This window comes from Cygnus olor, chromosome 8 (genome assembly GCF_009769625.2).
Source record: "Cygnus olor isolate bCygOlo1 chromosome 8, bCygOlo1.pri.v2, whole genome shotgun sequence".
Classification (NCBI taxonomy): Eukaryota; Metazoa; Chordata; class Aves; order Anseriformes; family Anatidae; genus Cygnus; species Cygnus olor.
The window spans coordinates 12,745,615-12,767,345 of record NC_049176.1 but is presented as its reverse complement, the minus strand read 5'-3'; the positions used below and the strand labels follow the sequence as shown (position 1 = coordinate 12,767,345).

General features: G+C 40.8%; 1 protein-coding gene across 19 annotated transcripts in view; it reads left to right on the top strand.

Moving 5' to 3' along the window:
- The window catches only part of RABGAP1L (RAB GTPase activating protein 1 like), a 250,803-nt gene that overhangs the window by 92,121 nt on the left and 136,951 nt on the right, over window positions 1-21,731 (top strand). The gene's annotated exons all lie outside the window — the stretch shown is intronic.

The following is a 21,731-nucleotide window of genomic DNA, read 5'->3' as shown; positions in this document are numbered from 1 at the left end:
TGACTTTCAGGTCCACTGTTTGAAACTTTTTTATTTTGCAAGGGCGCACGTTAGGTTTGTGTAATAAACTGCCAGGGGTTCAGATGCATGCCAATCAATAAAATATATAAATTACTATTTTGAACCAAATGTAATTTTCTTAGACGGTTATTGGCTTTTAAAGAAGGCCCAATTATTGATTATTGGTGCCTTTTAACACTGCACTATTATTCCTTCTTTCACCAAAATGCATATGTAAAGACCGTGCCTATTACTTTTTGTACCAGAAGCTAGCCACGTTTGCACACCTGTGGTTTGACTCTAGATCTCCCTTAATTATGTACTCTGTTTTGTTGAGGTGGTTCTGAACCCCTGTACATTTTTAAACGTGTAAGAAAGTTGAAACAATGGAATAAAGTAGTATTATGTATATCAAACCCAGCCTTGGCTTTAGTTCCCTGCTGTTACACTCTGTTCTCTGTGAAAGTTCCTCTGGGCTCCGATCAACTTACGAAGGAACTCATGAAGGACTTACAAGTTGACTATTTAAAATCCCAAACTCAAAGCTGTTTGCTTTCTGTCTTAAGCGTTTGTATGCTGGTTTCTAACATTGCACAACCTTTAAAGCAGATTGAAATACATCTTGAAACGTTCCTCTGGCTAAGCTGAGCTGTTGCTGACAATTAGCCCTGACCTGTTAGGGAAAAACGAGTAGCTCTCCTCGTGTGGACCTCGTATTCCTCCACGTCTATGGGAACAGGCCTATCGCCTCCTTTTGAAAAGTTGCTGTTTATTTCCAAAGATTATTTTGGGCTGCTCCAGAAGGTTGTGTAAGCCTGTCTCTTCTCTCAAACAAGACCTGGATTTGTTTAGTTCTGTTATTATCTGTATCGTTTCCTGCTTAGTTGGGTTCTCAGTGTGCAAGACTTAGTCAAGGAACAGTGAAATATCTCATTTCTCCCAGCTCACGCGGCTGGTGCCATACTGATAACGTAGTTCTACAGCTGTGCTCCAGAGCTGGGCGCTTCCTGCTTCTGGTTTTGTTGGCAGTCCTGGTAACGGGTTTCTGTGTGACCTCCAGAAGTTCAAGAAAAGCTCTAGAAAATCCTTGAAGTCGGTCAAACCTTTTATTAAAAACAAGAAACACAGCTAGAAGGCAGTAGAATATGTATTTAGGGTGGTACTGTAACTACAAACATGTAGAAATACACAAGCTAACTCATTTGTATCAGTAGTGCCTTAGTTGAACCCTGCTTGTATAACCTCAACAGAGTTGACGCGCATCAACTCGGAGCTTTACTGCCTGCAAGCGGGAGGCCAGGACAGAAGGCTCCCTTTCTGCAGAGGCTGCAGCACAAAGTTACGCGCCAGCCGCTGGCCCCTTGCCCCACGGGGCAGAGTTAGCAATACGTCCCTCTCGACCATCGTGCTGAGCTTGTTGAGTATCAGGTGGGAGTGAAGATTTCCCTTTTCCTTAGGCAGGCTTTGAAGGGAGAGAATATAGCAGAAGTCCACTGCCCTGCATACAAATCCTAGTTCCTTATACTCCTCACTTTTTTTTCTTTTCTTCCTTAACCATCAACATAGCATTGGTGGAAGAGCACTAATTTGCTTGTCGGGAGCCTGAATTTCACTTTCTCTAAAATCACACTTCAACCTGTTGTCTGTAAACCCGAGTCTCCTACTTTCCTGGAAAGTGTCAAATTAAACATCTTCAGCAGAGTTAAATACTGCATTTCCTATTGCTGTTTTCAAGGTGATAGGATTTGACCCAGTGGTCAGTCACGTGAATTTTTAAGTTTAGTATTTCATTTTTCAAAAGTGCTTTCTAAACTCATAACGTATTTATATTTTTAAGGAAGGTTTGTTATTGTTTTACTAATGCTATCTGAGGATTCCAGCTGGTGCTGACTTCTCTTCCAAAAATGATAAAGCCAGACGTTTTGATGGATAAAAAAAGTCCAACAGAAATTTCAGTCATTCAATCTGTCACTTTTAATTTTCAATCTGTAAAAAGTTCCATGATGTTGTACGAAAATCTGATTAAGGAATGGGACTTTTAAAGCTGGCATCTCTTACACAAAAATGTTTTAAGAGTATATTATCCCAGTTTCATATGCCTAAAGTTCTTCATGATGTGTAAAGTAGCTAGTAATAAGATCACCCAATGCTAACCAAATAAATAGATTTGATCGCATCATTGCTGATATTATAGGTAATAGCAAGGTAATTGCTAAAACTTTAGGTTCCTTAAAAAAAAAAAAAAAAAAGTCAGGGGAAGCTAACAGCTACTTATATGTAAAATAGTAAATAAAAAGGTTAAAGTGAAGAGAGACATCTAATAGGTAAGCAAAACAAACGTGCATAGAGTTCCTTTGTGCCGTTGGGTTTCTCTGGAATACTTCTGCTTGTAGTAGGCAAGGTAAAGGTCAATTGTGTTACTGTGTTTAGAAACTCGTCTCCAGCCTAAGGAAAAGGAAAAAAAAATCCTGTAATGGCAGAAAAAGTGCTACCAGGAAAGTAATATTTTCTTCACCAACTACTATTTGCTTCCTTCTTTTCTGGAACAGCTAAGTGAATTCCTCTTCAAAATAGTCTTTAAAGGGAAAGACAAGTGTAGTAATGAAAAGCACAAGGCTGTCTTTTAAATGTTTACTTACTGTTTTTCTTATAGTAAGATTTTTTTTTCCACTTACAAACCCATCTTGTGATTGTACTTGGTAAAGCATGAGGTCTCACACTAGGCTTATTTTTGTGCAAAATCTTTGTGCGTCCTCTGCTGAAAAGTTGTGTTCTGCTTTACTGAGCCACCTTTCCCAGGTACAGTTTATGAAGACTTTTTAAAAATAGCATTTATTTCATTTTTACAAATATTTTTACGTCATTAGTGTTTGCCAACTGAATATCTGTAATCATGCTCAGTTTTTATCCTCACCAAAATTAATAAAAAATGTCTTTTTTTTAGTAAAGTGACTTACCAGTCAATATTAGAAATTGGCTATTGAGAAAAAGTGGATCAATATAACAACTTGCAATTTCATTAGCTTCTTATCCTGTGTATGACAAATGGAGCTTAAATATAAACAACAGATAGTTGCTGCAACAGGGTATCAAGTTGCTGGGAAATGCATCAGGGTTTCTACTCTCGCAAAGCTGGTTTTCAACGTGAAACTGTTTCATCTTTCCATATGGCAGCCATAGCCCAGCAAATAACCATATGGATTTTTTTGTGCTGCTGTTGGAGTGTTGAGGCTCTGTACGCCAACGTCCGAGCTGCTGCTGCTGCGAACGCGCCTTAACCAGAGGTCTGGCTCAGTCCTGGAGCTGGCCTTGCCAAGGAGACGTGCCAGAGATTCATCAGGCCATGGGTGCCGTGGAGGAGGCCAGTCAGTGGAGGTGGCAGTGGCCTCCTCGCCTAGCCTCTAGGATCGGCTCATCTGCAGGGCTTTCAGTTCTGCTGTCACTGTCACCAGAAGGATTGGTTTAAGCCTTTGACTTACTGCCCCCTTTACCCCTGCCCTTTCTCTTTGGGCTGTTTTAAGTGCGGGGTCTACATCGTTCAACAACTTCACTGAATTAGGTAAAATATTTCGTGTGTCGTTTGACTGGCAAAACCTGGCATTGCTTTGTTATCTAGGTGATGATTAATTTTTAGGCCTTTCCAGAAAAGGAAGCATCTCGGAGGTAGCGTTTTCTTGTTACTTGCAGATTGCCTGGAATGTTGCTTAAAGACAGCGTTTTCCAAAGACTGCATGATTTTTGCTAAACCAAATACCAAGTTAAAGTAAAATCTGATTTTTTTCCCATTTATCCTATATGTGTTTTTTTTTTTTTTTTAGTTTATACTGAATTCATATGTAGATCTCTGCAGTCATTAAGCGTTTTTAATTGTTAACAATGGACTGTGTCATTATTGTAGATCAGTGGGATGAAAGCGATTCAGAAGGATATTTAAGGTAGCTTCCTACTCACAGATTTTTCTAGTCAAGCTTAAATGATATGACTCCTTTCCCCATCTGATGTTAGGAAAATCCTTCCAGAAAATATGATGTGAGCTCAACAAGCTTTAAGTGCTAAAGGAACAGTACGTGAGTGGAGGAGAAGCTGTTAATGGCTCTGTTCCTCAGCACAACCTCAAGAAAACATCAACAAAATCTAATCTCCCTTTAACATCCATGATTTCTGTGGACTTTTCCTTTCTCAAAGTACTGTGAAGGATAGGTCGAATATAAGGAAACCTTAGTGCTGTCAGCTGTGCTGACAGGAGGCTGGGAAAAGCAATTTCAGGCAGTAAAAATGCCTGGTGATTTTGGGATTTTATCACAGTCTTACGCTGACTCCTGCCAAACATAACCCTCTTGAGAAGAAGGTGATAGAAATGCTACAGGCTTTTCATTTTACTCTTAATCACCCTGTGACTCGATTTGAGCAAAGCGAAGGCAATTCTGATCAAAATGCGACTTCTATAAATGCAGTCATTACCAGGCAAAAAAGTTGTACGTTTTGTATATGATATTCACTCAGGCCTCAAAGCTTGTAATCTAAATTTTAACATCAGCAATATCAGAAAAAGTGACAAAACACAAAGTTTTTTGAGAAGAGGAAGCTCAGAGATGTCAGCATTAATCACACGAGGGTGTTTCTGCATCTTGGTGATACTGCTTTTTGGTTCTGTTTTCTTTAACTGAAATGCATATGCCTGTTGTCTTGTTTCTCTTCTTTTGTAAATTATTTGAATAAGCACAAATTCTTTTCATCGTGGAAGAAGTCTGTTTTATGAAATATTTTCATGAAAAATTGGATAGTGCTTTGGAAAAGTATGATCGAGTGCTCCCTGGGAGAAAGTGCAATGTGTTCCTTATAGAACACACAAGTGCTTTGAATTTCATACACTTTAGTTAGGGAAGTCTTCAGATGTCTGAATGCAGTGAAGGTTTCTAATCCTTGAATGTGTCTCTCAAGTGGTATTTATGCTTGTGCACGTATTATTTAAAAGCTGTTCTTGCGTGACATCTGAATTTATAATTGCAAATGGACAAGTGGTATTTCCAGCGATCAGGCAGATTCGTTCTGACCTATGAAAGACATCTGCTGAACCCACAGGCTGTTAAGGCTCCCGGAGTGATGGCAGCGCACGGGTTCTCGTGAGCTGTGCTGTTGTGGGGGGACAAGGCCAGGATGTGCGGACTGAGGCAGGAGAGCTGCTGGATGAGCCTCTCCGTGGCTCTGGGGGGCCGGGCACGGCAGCGGGTGACCTCTGGCTGAGTACTTTGTATTAATGCCTTTGTGTTACTGTATGTCTGTGCTCACATCTGCACTTAAACACCAGTTGTCAAATACAAGGCATTTGTGTCATTTTGGAAGATGTATTCTCTCCTCTTTCCTGCTGAGATTCCTGTAGATCCCTTTCAGTACCGCGTGCCATTTAAACCTCTGATTCATGCTCACTGACTAAACCTGCCGTGGTTTAAATGGTTCCAGTTGCAGCAGCAGAGGCAGCAGAACGTAACATGCCTGCGCCTCGCCTCGCCTCCTTTTACCTCGGCTCTCCCAGGTCAGCCTGGCAGCTCCGAGCAGCGCCACGTTTCAGCGGCAAGGCTGTGTGACATCCAGCACGCTGGTGTGGCCGCCAAGCCCTCGTGTTCTCTCGTACCCGCACTGCTTGGGGTTCAGCAGCCAGAAAAGGGCTGTGGGAGACAGCTGAAGGCAACAGTGCCTTAAAGGGCTTCAACAAGGTTTTTGCAGGGTTTAGAATAGTAAGGAAATTAGTAGAAAGTTTTTTTGAAAAAAGGGGAAAAAAGAGAGCTTCGTATACTGTGAGTAGTGAATTACTGGGTCAAGAACAGATTGATCTCTTTTTCACCTATGCCCTCACAAGGTAAACAGGATCTTCATCAGAGAGTTTTAGTATAACCGGGTGGATTTTGGACACTCCAGTTTTTGTAATGATTGTTGTGCAACTATACATATTTAAGGCTTGTAAACAGTCATGTAACGGCAAGGTTCCAGTGGCAGCTTTTTCTTCATTTCAAGGGCTTTGGGGACCACTTTGTGGCTAGAGTCAGATAAGCACCAAGCATATGCTAAAACAACCAAAGCCAAAACAGCCAACACTGGCTATTGGTGAAAGACCTTTATCCAAAACTGCTTTCTCCATAATATTGGCTACTTAATGTTTTCCAGGCCACACTTTGTATTGGCGTATGAAGATGACGTAAAACGCTAAGAAATCTAATAAATATAATTACATAATATCATAATAAAATTAGTTTTAAGATTTTTAATTTTTCAACTCAGGACTTTAGGAGACCATATTTTCTGATGTTCGGTATCTTGGGATCCAATTAATTATTTTCCTTTGTTGGCTGTGCTTTACTTTGACCTCTGGTGTGTGTTTTTTTTTAATTCAATCTTAAATTTGAATTTGAATTTTAAATTCAATTTTGCTGTTACTTAGATATGTTCTTCACTTGACTCATGTAAAAGCCTTTATGAGAATATTAGAAAGATCACGTCCTTCACGGGAACACTATCAAGCCTTAAATCTACTTAGGATGTATTCCATTGTACCTAAAAGAAGCTGCTGTTGTACCTTTTCTACCAGATTTCAGGTGTCTTGGCAATAAGCCTCAGCTCCAGGTGCCAAGTTCTCCAACCTCTTCTGTTGAGCTGGAATATTATTTGCCACTGATTTTTTTTGTAAATGTTACTGACTAAAGAAACTCTGTTTTGGCGGTGAATCAACATTTTGGGTGGGATTTATGAAGATACTTTCTATTTCTATTGTATGTATTTCCTTTGATTTTGATGAGAGTATGTAAGGGTTATTGCTTAAGTGCAGCTAGAAGTTGCGTCCATGTTATCCCTGTGAATTTGTGGCTCCTTTCTTCTGGTTTGCCCTTCTTCTGGCTTGGAAAGCTCTTCTGGGGGGGGGAAAAGTGTGTTTGTGATGGTTGGTTGTTGATACAATTATGCTTTGATGGTCGTTTTATTTTATGAATTTGACTGCATTAGCGATGCCTGTATTTTAAAAATAAAAATCATGGCAAAGTGCTCTTGTAATAATGGTATTGATTTTGTTTGTGGTAGAAAAATAAATTTATAGCAAGACAATTTTCATTGGTAAAAGGAGATTTGAAATGTGATGTAGGTGAGGAACACCTGCTGATAATTTATTTAGGGAAAGATTTGAATTTCAAATGGCAGCTGAGATTCAAGAAAGAAATGTAAATGCTGATCCTGAAGTAAAGCAGCCCTCATTTTTCAGCTGGTAATGAAATGAGTTGTGTCCGTCTCCTGTCAGCAAGAGGTTCTGGGTTACCAGAAGTCGTCATATGGAAATGTTGGTTTAACAAGCAGCAGCTAACCCTAAAGCTATGGGATAGTAGTAGTTATAATAAAGAAAACTATTAGAAAGCATCACTACTATCAGCATGGCATGCCTGGGTCTTGAATATTGTGTGCAAGCCTGGTCTGTGGTATTCCAGCTGGAGGAGTGGTGGGGACCTGCTCAGCTCTGAGGCAGGATGGAGGGCCTGGGGGCTTGGGCCCAGGGCTTGGGCCTGGGACTTGGGCTGGGGGCTTGGGCTGGGGGCTTGGGCCTGGGGTTTGGGTCCGGGACTTGGGCCCAGGACTTGGTTTGGGGGCTTGGGCTGGGGGCCTGGGCCGGGGGGCTTGGGCCTGGGGCAGGAGAAGGAGGCGCAGGGCAGTGAGAGGCCTGCACAAGGCCTGAGTGCCCTGGGCAGGAGGGCGGCTCGCAGTTGCTCGCTGTCTTCCTTCCAGTGAAATAAATGAAGATTGAGGTAGTGGGATGAAAACAAAGCCTGAGGAGTGAAACTGGGGGTTGTGTTGACAAAAGACACCTTTCCATAGCCACCGTTAGCACCTGCTGTTGCAGGCGGCATGATGCCAGAGCTGAGGGTCAGCTTGAACTGTCTGCTCTTAGTTCCTGCTGTCGCATTGTTGCATCTTTAATACTTTTCTTATACTAACCTTGAATACTTCTTTTCATAGTTTTTCTGTCAGGAAGAGAATGCACAATTTACTGCATCTGTTTTTTATGAATAAAATTGTGAGTGAAACATGGACATCTGTGGCTGTGCATCTTTGTGTGTCTGTGGAACACGGCTGTGAGAATAGAAGTGTCAGGATGATCAAGTGTCCCCATCTTTTCCGCCTGCTGAAGCAGAATATCTGTTGGAAGAGCACCATCAAAGCAGTAGTTCTGATATCAAGTGATAGGGGGTAAACTTTTCCTTTTTTTCCCCAGTAATCATAGTAGCTAGGAGCCATTTTCAGCAAGTGTTACTGGCATTTCACAGCAAAAAGGGCTTCTTAGCCCTTTCTAAACATCTTTGTTGTTGTTGTTTTAAAATACAGAGTTGACCAAAGTTAACAGGGGAACTAACAAGGCCCCACAGTGAACAAGGCAAGTGCCTTGATGAGCCATAGTAAGGATGGAGTATGACTGTGTTGTTCAACTAGTAATTAGCAGCATGTCATTTATTTTCAGAAACAACGCATCATCCATTCAGAAATAAAACCAAAATTCAAACTAGAATTCTGTGAAACTGGGGCTGATATATTTATGGAGTTGGAAACAGCATCTAGTTTGCTCTGCCCGTCAGTGTATCTCCGTAACTGTATGTTCTCACCAGCTTTTTGTAGAGGAGAGCTGTTTCATCCCACTCCTTTCATTCTGCAATTAGATAAGTTAAATATGGTTTGCCCCTAATAACATGTTCTCGTTTTCTTTTAAAACCAGCATCAGTAGTGGTGTTCTGCGAATAAAACGTGATGTTTGATGTACATTCAGGTCCTTTCCCCCACTTAGATGCCTCATATAAACATTAGTGCCTTGTCTGGTTTGTGTTACACAATTGTGTTGTCTTACACAATTTAAGCAAAAAAAAAACAACAAACCAGCAAGACCATGGGAACTTTTAGTTTTCTTCTGTATGAAGTGTTTTTCAAATAATAACTGATATACTTGTGCAGTTGACCTTGAAATTTCAGGCAGATATTTGGTTTATACTATAGCTTTGTGTTTGGGAAACATTCTTGTTACTGCTAATTTAAAATACTGAAAAATTAAGGTATAGGTACTAACAAGCATTTCAGACGTGCCTCCTAACAGTATTTACATTCATGCACAGAAAAATTTCGGTCTAGAAGTCAGCAGAACTTTGCAATATTTTCAGCAAGATGCCTTTTTGTAGCTTTTACATGTGGCAGCTTGTTCCAATGATTAGTTGTAAGTAATTTGGTTCAACACGTCATCCTTTCTTCAAGTAAAATTCCCATTGACTTTTGGAGGAATCTTGGAATTTTAAGGAGCCTTGGCTCAGTTCTCTACATTCAGTCTACCAGTGATATGGAAAGCTTTAAACTTGTGATTTTTAGGCAAGTGCATGACATGACTCATGATTGGCTCCATTACAGTAGAAGGGAATGCATCAGCAGCATTACTAATGAGAACAGAAGTCTCAGAGAAAAAAAGTGTGCATCTCTGTGTGTGTGTGTATGTTAAAGTGAAAATAAAGTTAACTTATGTCCAAAAAAATTCACATTTTTCATCTCTGTTAAGAAAAACTGCTAAAATGCTAGACCATAAAAGAAAAAAAGGAGTGAACGTTTCAATCTGGTTTGCTACATTGCACTTCATGTTTTCAGTCCATTTCCAGAACAAGCAAATTGACCAGCAAAACAGTATTAATTTTCAATGTATGTAAACATGCTAATTGTAAGGGTATTAAACTATATTTTATAAGATTATTAAAAAACTGTAGGTATAGATCATTATAGTAAACACATGACAGTTTAAAAAGTATAACTCCAGAATATAGTTTTGGAATGACTGTCTGAATTCCAAAGTTTAGCTAAATTTTGTTGTAGTTTCTTTGTTGAGCCCTCCCAACCCAATCTATTCTGAAAACCATATTGCATTGCTCTTATTTTGTAGTTTAATAGCATATTGACAGTTTTTCTTTAAGTGAAATAAGACCATATGAACATAAAAGGCTTTAAGTATTTTATAATAAATTCATTCATTCAAGATCAAGTCTTATTTTTCATTATTGCCATCTGATACCATCCATTTTACTTGACAAAATACTTGAACATTCAAAAATAGTGTTGAAATCTCAAATCCTTTAGGAAATATATATATACATTTTTTAATCGAAAACACATTTTTCTATTTATGTGAGACTGTGATCCTCAAAAGCAATCTTATTTAATTGTTCACTGTTGTGTAGAATTTTTGTTAGATATTTAACGTTTCCTTGACTACTGCTACAAGAAGCTTTTTTTCTGTGAGAGTTTTCCACATAACAGAAGACTGCTGGTCATACTTCAGTTTATTATTTGTGCCTTCTTTATTGTCCACAGGAAAATAATCTCATGCATATAAATCAAGTTCAGGTCATATCTTTTGCTGTTACAGCTGGACAAAATGTTTCATCTCGATTCAGTCTTGTCAGCTCTTTCTGGGTCTTTGCAACAGCATCCCTAGCTGTATTTGAGTGTGCCTGCTTTCTTATTAATCGCTTTCCTTTAAAATTAGGGCAATATTTGCATACATTGTGTTACATTTGTATTTAATTGTTCTTAAAGTTTCATTAATTCAGATAGATTTAGAGCCTGATTTTAGTATTTGGTGCCAGTAGATTTGTATCCTGTCTTGCTCACTGCCACAGTCTCTTACAAGTGGTTTGGAAGATTGGTGACTTGGATCCTCAACAACCATGTAGTTATAGGTTGTAAAACAGGCAGCCTTCAATTCACACTCATTTTATTAGTAGTAAGGTCATTCACAAGAGGTAAAATGGTGTGTAGGAATAGACACAAGCCCATGCTGAGGTCTCTTTGACCCTGTGTTCTGCAATTCTGGCTTTAAAGATATCAAACCTAAAACCCACCCCAAACTCACAAACTGAATTCCTGAAGCCAGGACCTAGTCAGGCCACGTAGGCCTGCGAGCAGACTTCGGGTGTGCAAGCACATGCATTGAATTTCATACACACAAGGCAGAAGCTACACGTGTTATGTTCCAGATGTGTTTTTGTGCTCCGATGAGTGACTTCCAATAGCCCTTAAAACTCTTCCTGTATCAGAGAACGGGCCTGGTGACACTGGAATTCTGTTGAAAATTATCATTATTATTATTATTATTTTTGGTTTGAGCAAAGAATTGTGTGTAGGTTTGCTGTTAGGGCTTATGTAAAATGTGAGGCTGGAGGAGGACATCCTTCCCCCCCGGCCTGCCACATGCAGAGATCCCATCTGGGGCATGGGATGAACTCCAGATAGGGCTTGGAATGCATCCAGGAGATGGTACAGAAACCTTGAAGCAAGCAAAACAAAACAGAACTAAACAAAGCCTTTCGGTGACGCAAGGGTTTTTTCACGTGCAGGAGGCTACAAAGCATTAATTCCCTCCAGCCAGCATGGGGAGTTTGGGAAAGGGGTAAGTTTTAGGGGTTTCAAGAACGTTTTGGCTGAAACCTTATGCCTTGTTTTGGAGGGTGCTTCTTCTTGTGGTGCTGTCAAATATTGGCTTCTGGAGCAATGCTCTTTTTATACTCTTGATTAGTTAATTTATTTCTCCCAGTAGGACTGAGCATGAGAGAAAAGAGAAGCTTACACAGCCATCCTTACCTATCCTAGATTATATTTCTAACATTTTGGTATTTGTTTCTATGAAAAGTCATTTTCTCAGACCTGTGAAGTAAAATCTTCCTTAGAAAAGCAAAAACTACTATTCTGTTCCGTTCTGTTCTTTTTTTTTTTTTTTTGGATGGTTTTAAACTACTGTTTTTTCTTACGGTTATACATCATTATTTGATTTCAAAATATACCCGTAGGTCCAAATTTGATCTGATCTGGGGCATTCACAGTCTCTTAGTTTATATGCAGCTTATATTACCTAAACTTCAAGTAATATTATTTTAATCCTGACATCAGGTATAATCTATACAGTAATAATTCTGTTTAAAACAAAACATAAACTAACTTATTCAGATAGTGCAAGAGCTGAGCAGAAGGCTTCTAACTAATTTTGCACTTTCAGATCCTCCATGTTTCTCTTGCCAAGGTTTCCCTTTGGTGGTTGATTGGTAACCCCACTTCTCAATTTCTCATGTGCTGGGTCCACAGCTGTTCCAGATCTCTACTTGGGGTCTGTCTTTCAGTTTAAAAGATTTTATTACTCTGAGAAGGTGTCAGAGGGAGCCTGGTGATCTGAATTGAAATCCTCAGGTCCTATTCAGACACAAGTCAGGCAGGGTTTCTTTGTCATCTACTCCTGCTCTCACAGTACTCGCTATTATAGGGCAGATACTCACAGGATACAGTCTGCAAATTTAAAGGTCATTCTTAAATGGTTATCAGAGAGGCAAAGAATAATCAAGAAAGGCAGCATTTTGTGAGGCAAAAAGTAAATCATGTGGCTTGGAGAGCTTTGCATACTGCGATCTTTTTTGATGGTGTGACAGATAGAGGTAGGTGAGGCCGCACCTCGAGTGCTGTGTTCAGTTTTGGGCCCCTCACTACAAGAAGGACATCAAGGCCCTGGAGCGTGTCCAGAGAAGGGCTACGAAGCTGGTGAAGGGCCTGTGAGGAGCGGCTGAGCGAACTGTTTGGTCTGGAGAAGAGGAGGCTCAGGGGAGACCTCATTGCTCTCTACAACTCCCTGAAAGGAAGGTGTGGGGAGCTGGGGATTGGCCTCCTCTCACAGGTAACTAGTGATAGGAGAAGAGGGAACGGCCTCAAGTTGTGCCAGGGGAGGTTCAGGCTGGAAATGAGGAGACATTTCTTCTCAGAAAGAGCAGTCAGGCATTGGGACGGGTTGCCCAGGGAGGTGGTGGAGTCTCCGTCCCCGGGGTGTTTAAGGAGTGGTTGGACGTGGTGCTTAGGGACATGGTTTAGTGGGTGACATTGGTAGTAGGGGGATGGTTGGAGCTGATGATCTTGGAGGTCTTTTCCAACCTTAATGATTCTATGGTTCTCTGGACTGCACTTTGAAACTTGGGGATTTAAAGTTAAGTTCCCAAATACACATGCGGGGCTACTGAGTAGACCTGGCCTGATTTTTCAGGGTTACTGAGCAACCCAAAATCCAAGTCAAATCTCTCAGCAACTGTGGATTTGTTAGTAAAACAAGTAAATAATCCTCACAGATAACTTATAAACTTCCTGAGATTTGGAATTTGGTCATTTTCTTCTAACTCATTTTACATGGTGATTGTTTTTAGCCTGGTTAAGGATTATGAATACTTAATCTGATTCTCCTTTTTCCTTGTAGTTACAGGCAAGTGCTTTCTGCCTTTTCCAACAAATAGTGCTCTGAAAATAATCTCTGTTGCATTGTTCTGAGGGCACTGTGAGTGGAAGCATTGTGGCTGCAGATGCAGAGGAGAATGAGCTGCTCCACAAGGGGACTGAAAGTAACCGGATGATCTGAGTCCTTTCCGAGGCTGTGTCTAGGTGGTTCCTCCTGAAGGATGAGGGCAGCTGAATCCAGCTACGTGGCTGCATGCCAGCCAGCATATGCATTAGGATGCTCTGATTCTGCCTTTTGGATCTGGTAGTTGTCTAGCATTTGGTTGAGATCAGAAGGGAGCAGAAAAGTTAAGCAACTTTTCAGAATACAAATTATAATTATGATATTGGTATCAAGTGTTTTTATACTACTACTTCCAGTTTAAATTGGGAACTGGAAATCTCTAGGGCATGAACAGTTAATACTTAATAAAGAGCAGTTGCAAAGTAAGCAAGCTTTTGTTGAGCAAAACATATTTCAAAGATTCAGAGTTTATTCCAAGTTGTGAGCATTTTAATTGGATAAAAGACTTAGATGAGAGGTTGGACAGTGTGGGGGAAAACAAAGCCAGATGAAACAAGGGCTTGTTGCAAGCTGTTGTCCATTGCTTTCATGATGGGTTGTATCTATTGTATCCTTAACGAAGAGCGTGGTTTTGCTGGGCTCCATTGTAATGAAATTTATTTATGAAGTGGGCTGCTCTTTTAACAAACTCAGTGGTCATACTTCTGTCTGGTGTCTAGGACTGGTGATAGGGTGGGCGATGTACTGTTCTTCATCAAATACATGTGAGGTTGTTTCTGCTAGGTGGTGGCAGGTGGGTAAGAATAAATCATGTGTTGGCTCTGTTGGAACCAACGCTGTTCATTTTTTTCTATCTCTTTCCATCAACGAGTAGAGAATTTTTTAAACTTCTTGTTGATGCCAAGAAGCAGACAGCACCCACTCCTTCACGCTCTTTTTTTCCAATTCCATGGTGTGCATAACAAAATAATTACCTTAGCAATGAGAGGTTTCCTAGAAGTTGGCACTGTTACATTTGTATTTGCTATCTTGATTTGAGCGTTAATAATCGTGAAACAGGATTAGCAACGGTAACGGCTGGATCAATTGTTTGGGAACACCTTGTTTGTTTGCCCCTGGTAATTGTTGGTGTGAGGCAATTCACACTCGAGAGATTAGCAGCATCCCTGGCTAAGGAATAAAATAACATCTTTTCTGAGCCAGTGACGCAGTTTTCTTGAGGTGAATGACGTGTTTTAGAAAAACTGCTTTTAGAACAGCAGTGCTTACAATTGTCCCCACCAGCTGCACATTTTCAAGTCTTATGTGTGAGCTCTGGGATCTGTGCCTCCTGTCCTGGGGCACTGTGCAGAGCAGGGCTGTGCCGGAACCGGTGCTTCTGAAACAGAGCTGGAACCGAGAGCTCCGCGGAGGCTTTTCAGGAAAGCTGCAGGTGCGCCTTGCAGCATGGTTAGGACAGTTTTCCGGAGTTTGGAGATATTTCCTGGTTAAAGTGTGAAGAAAATCTCTGCTTCTGCAGAGGCTTCATTTACTAGAGATCAAAACCAAAATAGCTTACACATACTTTACAATGAAAACGGGAAAAAAAAATTATACTGGTGTTAGTGATAAGTTTGTCTCCATTAAATAATTTGACGAGTGGTGTAGTATTTTAGAAAACTTAATCCCAGAGGGTCAACACACTTCAAACACCTCTGTTATTTCTGTGTAAAGTAGAAAGACATTTAGCAACGACTTCTGTTATAGACAGTGTGTTAACAGCATCAGAAAGCTGCTGTATCCTGGCACAGCACTAACTGTGTGTCCTGTCTGTACTGAGTTTTGTTCTATTGCCATTGTATAAGGGATACTGTACAGTGAAAAAATAACAACTTTTTAATACTAACCTTTTCACGCATCCCCTGCTTGCAAGTACAGTTACTCATTCATGCTTATACTATTCCAAAGTGGATGAGATTATACAGGAAAAATACCTGAGCTACATGGACAGAGCATTAAAATTCTGGTAAGAGTCTGGGTTGTTAGTGCAGAAAACCCCATGCACAGGAATTAATGGTTCTCCACTGTATTTGATTTTCTAGCGCCTGAGTAAAATAGCAGGATAATTCTAATACTTGCATGGATGCTGCTGTGTATGGAGTCTTCAATCACAGGTTTATGGGATTGTTGTAGCATTACTTATGGGAAGGTCGCATCAGTGATAAATTGTATTGGTATTTATGGGCAGTGTGGCTCAGGATGAATTATTAACAGGGTGTAAATAAATGGATAGTTTTGAAGTGCTGTTGTCAGCCCTATAGGTCATGAGGCTGTATTCTAAGTAAGAAGCTGAGAAAAGAGCTGTTATCACTGTGACTAGGTAACTCTGCAGGCACCATAGTGGTGTTCCTCAGCCTCTTCGTTTTGCAGATGCTGCTGCTGACAGGTTTTTATCATATGCCTCTCACTTCCCTCTGCCTGGGTAGATGCAAATGGCTCAGCCCTTCTGTCCTCCCAAAGCAACTAAATTCTTGATGGTATCAAGGAGATAGCAGAGTGCGTTTCTTTTAATAATGATAAAACCCCAGCCTACCCCCAAAAGTAAAGAAAAAATACAAGTCTTTAGACAGGGGAGCAAGTGAAATTGTTAAGTTGTGGTGCCATTTGTGGACGAAATTGAGCTGTTGTCTATGGGAGCAATTAATTTGAATATTATAAAAAAGCATGTTTTTTCTAAAAATCAACAACATAGAAGACAGGGATATGAGTACAGCTCATTCAGAGTTACCCGAGTCAAACAAAATCTGTGTCATGAGGAAGAAGAATGTTTTACCCAAAAGTTAGACAAGTGAAGGGAGATTTTTGTGAAGGACATTGCACTTACATTCCCTACTTGAGCCCTCAAAAGCAAACAGACAAAGAAACAGACAAAACCTCAGCTCCCTAGCTCACAAATGTAACATTCCAGGCTTTAAGAAATGTGAAGGTGGTATCCACGTTTTTAACTTGCTTGTTATTCACAGATGCAATAATTGAGCACCTTTAAAAATGTACAATGCCCAACAGTGACTACAGAGACAAGGAAAAATGTGATTTAGTGAGAATATTGGGTTTGAAGTCATTAATTTTCTCTTTATTTATTGATGGTCGTAAACATTTTGTTTACGGGTAAGAAGCTAAGACCTGGAGGCATCGAGCAGCTTTGTGCTACATACCAGTGAAAATCCTCTCCTCCTGCCACTCACTGGGGGCAAGCAGAGGTGATGCCAGGTGAGGGAAAGCAGGAACCCCGCAGTGGCTGGGGAAGATTAATTTCCATATGAAACAAGGCTAAAAATGCATGTTAATGCATCACTGGTATCGATGTATTGGTGAGAGCAAGTTTAATGAAAAGCTGTCTTATGCATTTACAGGATAACATTGTTCCTGTAATTGGGCACTGAAAGCAGGCCTTGTTATTTGTTTCAACAAATGCCACAGCAATGACAAGATAAAGAAGCGAGGTCACGGAATGATGATGAAGCCTTTAAAAAAAGATTTAAAATAGAAACAATACAAATGAACACTTCTAATTACGAGATGGTGCATGAATGGTGTCAGTGCTAATGTTTAGTCAGCAGCGTTAAAGTTATTGTAACAGAACACGTTCTCAGTACGCAAAGTTTTATAGAGCCTGCTCCACTCAATCAACAAAATGATACTGGAGAAAAAGAAGAGAATGGATAATAAATATATTTTGAAGTGGAGTGTCTAACAGACCGCTTTTGTCTGAAGCCATATGTGAGAATTTCAGTAGTCCGATCGTTCCTTATGTTGCAAAGCCTGCGTGTATGGCTCTGCTGAGGGGGAAATGCGGGGCAGACTGCAGGGCTGCAGGGCCCTGGGAGCTCCGCGAGGTGACCTGGCCTTTGGTGTCTCGCTTGTCCTGCACTCATCCCTTCGTACGGAGTGGTGAGCGATGGAGAAGCTGTGCCGGGCGCTCTGCTCCGTGCCTTGCTGCGGGTGCTGGGGGCTGCCCGGCGGTGGCTGTGGATGGCTGTTCTCCTTCCGAGCCGCTCCTTGGGCTTGGCCAGGAAAATGCAAGCGAGGGGCTGCAGGGTAGGGAGTCCCGCACCCTATCAGGCTACCCGTAAGCAGCTAATGGGAAATGGAGGCTGTGTGCTTCAGGCAGCAGGAGGAGGTTCCCTCACTGATCTGTGCCGAGCAGTTTTCGTAATGAAATGTCAAACTTTATTATAGAGTTACTTTCCTTAAGGAGAGAAAGGAAAGTATAATCTCTCACTTTCAATTTCTCTCAATTTTATGTCTTTACATTAGTAATTGATTAAAATGAGATCAGTTTTCCTCAGAAATTCATTTGCAATTTGCAGTGAGGAGCATCAGAAGACTGCAATGCCTGTTGTCTTCGGTTCTCGTTAGGAGCAGCAGCGGCATTCCTCTGCCTCTGCTTTCACCAGGGTAGCTGCCAGGAGGCAGAAGCACACTGGGGAACGTCACTTTTTGGGAATGCCGCTGTCGAAAGAAATGACATTGAAGCTCATGTTGGTTGTGTTTAATGCACACACTTTTTGCAGGGAGATTTAGCAACAGTTAAGTGGAAGTGACACTTCCCTGCTTTAAGAAAAGTTTCAGTATAAAATATTCCAATCCCAGGGACAATGTGTAACGTTCTGGGTGCTAAACAGGTATGTGGAGTAGGCATTTGTCTTAATTATAGTCAGTCATTTTCTTCTCAAAAGTGAAATACTAATATGATTTGCTTTTTAATTTATGCTGGACAGATTCCTTTAGTGTCTAACACGTATATGTATGTATACAATTTAAATTCTGTTATTGAATGTGTCTTGATAGTTATTATTATCAGATTTCCCATTTATGTTAATACAAAAAAAAAATTCTTGCTGCGTACGTTGAATTGTCTACCGAACTCATCCATAATATATTGATCTTTTTATAGTTCTGATTTCCCATCAGGCTAACAAGCTGGGAAAATGCTTTGTGATGGATACATAGGGGGGGAAAAAAAAAAGTAGCAGGCTTTTGTAGGGCTTTGGCTGCCCACCGAGCAGTGAAAGCTTAGAATCAACTGCCTGCTAAATGAGAACTAATTCCTTGTGCCATGCCAGGAAAGATGCGGTGGGGAATATATGAATCAGGGATTGCTTTTACAGCGAGTCCTGGCTTTTCTTCTTAATTTTATGTACTTAATGTTGTGTGCACGTCTGCAGTGCAGGCGAAATGGGCTAGGGACAGTACTTATGGGTGAAGGAGTTGTGCTTTCTGGCACAGAAGGTACTGCTTTGCCCAGCCCAAAGCAGGAGGTTTCAGTGCATCTGCCTGAGTGCCCCAGGCTGCACGGGCAACCAAGCGGGGCGTGAGGAGAGCTCCCGCAAAGCCCAGCAGACACCACGTGCTGCTGGAAAGCGGGCAAAGGATGTTGTTGTGTTACTGGGTAACTTACAGAAAACGCTCCTTCCTTGCTGCTTGAGGGAAGGGAGGGCCCGAGCCTTTACAGAAGCATACGGAGATGGATGGGAGTGGGCCGAGTGTTTTCTGGTCAGGAGCGGTTCCTCGTGCAGGTGTCTGAGTTTGCCGAACGTAGGCCCAGGTTTCGCCGGGCACTGGGCTGATCAGCACCCAGCACAGCCCACAGCATTGCTGGGCAAACCTGGTTATGGTCAGTCCCAGCCCTTTGCTGTGGTTTCTGCGGTAAGGAGACTCTGCTGGCTGGGGATGAATAGCGTGGCCCCAGCCCGAGCAGGAAACACAACTTATTTCCTTCAGGCTGCTGCCCCCCAAGCCCATGCCCACGCCTCCGTCCCGGTTCCTTTGGATTTCGTAGGCGTTGTGTTTGCTGCAAGGAAACTTCGGTAGAAATTCTTGAGGTTTAAAGTTGAAAAACCACCAAACGCACACAACAGTTAAAAAAATGAAATAAAACAGGAGGAGGTGTTTGCAGGTGGGAGTTGAGATGAATAACAAGCTAACCTCAGCTTTGTTTCTTCGGTCTTTGGAAAAATACGTCTTCTTTCCTCTCTCTTCACCTCCGTGACAAAAGCACTCAAGTCCCTTGCCTGCACTATCCCCAGCATGGTGTGGGGGGACTGGGCCCGCCGGGCTGAGCTGCTTTGGTGGCAGCCAGCAGTGCCTTGGCCAGTGCTCGCTGCTGGTTCTGCTCCACACATCTCTACAGAGGTGCGTGTCTATGTGCAGGACATAGAAGCATCCTCACTGCTGAAAAATACTGTGAAAAGGCATGCCCATTTTGATGTATATAAACCGACTGTGAACATGTGCTACATTGGCATACAAAACCAATTGTGGAAATGATTATATTACTGAAAAGCAGAGGAACTGGAATCCACAAGGTCCCAGCATTTGTAATGCTTTTATTGGTAAGGCCTTTGATAAAATTTGTATTTCTAGAGTTAAAAATGAATAGTTATTAGATTTTCTTAAACTCATCCACATAGGATAAACAAGATTAAACATTTAGTGATGGAGAGCCTTGCTCATAGCAACATGGACGCTTTCTTGTTCAGGAGAAATAACCAGCCACTAGTTTTAATCTTCTAATTGCGACAATTCTTAAACAATTACTGAAAAAAAACTTTCATTTCACAAAATCCATTCTTACCTAAAAAGCAGGACAGAAATACCTTAGATTAGCTGCTGTCTGCACTCTGTTTTTGTCTGTTGGTCTCTGTAAACGTCAGAGATGTATGTTGTGGTATTAACAGGTCTGACATGGATTGCTTTCAAATTCATTCTGGTCGTTGTGATTCCCATCTCCTAGGCCTGATCAGTGGTATAATTACTGCTGTTTTTCCTTGAAGAAAAAGATCCTTGAAGAAGAGGAGCCTACAATCACTTTATTTTACAGCCTTGCTTTCTGTCTGCATTATGTTATTTTCATGAATTTCAACTTGATTGAAAATGCAATCTTTTTTTTTTTCAATTTCTATTTCACTTCTTTTTCTTAAAATGTTATTTCTATCTTTAATGCATATAATTTCTTTAAGACTTCCTGTGTTTGATTGGGAGATATTGATTTATATGTATCTAAATTTAGGGTTGAAATATAGCATACTGTACATGCCATTGTCTTTTAATTGTAGGGAGTGCTAAACCGTTTTTAGGTCTTACAAAATCAGACTCTTATTCTTAAAATGTGACCAATTATCTTATACAATCCTTTGCGGCTGTGGGTTTGCGTGGAACATGGCACAGCAAGCAGTGACGTGTAAGCTCTCTTTTGAGGAATATGTATTGTATTTTTAAAATACATGCTGACAAGCGCTGCCAGAATTAGGCAGAAAATGAGGCTACGAAGGTATTAGAAGCATGAACCTAATATCTGACATGCCACAGGTTTGTAAATGTGTATTGACTAATATCTTAATTTCATGAACTCAACCATGCATATTCAGTTTTCCTACTTTTAAGACAGTATCTGTTCTTGTTTTATATCCCATATCACTGCGGCATTTAGCAATATTTTAAGAGGCTGTGTGCACTCAGGCTGTGTTTTGTTTTAGTTGAACTTAGTTCTAAAACTTAAAAATAAAAAGGCATATTTTTTGATGGCGCTTTCAAAGACACATTCATATGGATAATCTCCATGTGAGCGCAGCAATGTTTTCAAAATGTAAGGAACAACTTTTTGGGGAAAGATGATCTAGATATTGGCAGCCATAGCGGCAGTGCAGAAAGAGGCGTGCAGCATCACTGCTGCATCTTGCTTCTCTTTGAGTGAAATACAGCTTCCACTTTGTTTTGGCTAAAAGTTTCAGCTTTGTTTGTGCTGTCGTTTCCTTCTCCCTTTAAATTCAGGTATGGTTTTCCACCAGGAGGTAAGGAGGAATGTCTCGAGGTGGCACGGCTGAAGAACGGCAGAGCTCAAGCACCTTTCCAGTTCCTCTCCTCCAGTTTTGTTTCGTCCTTCATGACTGCAAGTCAGGCTCTATTTTCCAGCACGAAATTTGAAGTGCGGTTGTTGAAATACTGTATTAGAAACTAAAAGAAGCATAAAAATCAGGAAAAGCCTTGAAAAAGTAATTGTATGTAGTAGTGAACTACTAAAAGCTGTTCAGCAGTACATGTCGTGAGTGTTTAATTACGGAAGTTAAAAGGTTGGTACTTGTGATTTTCCAGATGATTGAAGGCATTCAAAGCTTTTCAAGTCCGTGCCACTTCTCGACTCTCCTCCCACCTCTAGTTTTTCATTCTCCTTTGGTTGCCTGTATGTGTGAGTCAGGGAGAGATGAAAAGAAATAATTATCAAAGCAGAAGAACACAGAATGAACAAATTAGATATTTTTAAAAATATTGTCAGATTCTGAGCTATATTTAGTGCTCCTTTAGCATGGCAGAAGAATGCAGATGTGCGTTATATTTTGAGTTAACATATATTCGCAAATTGCACAAT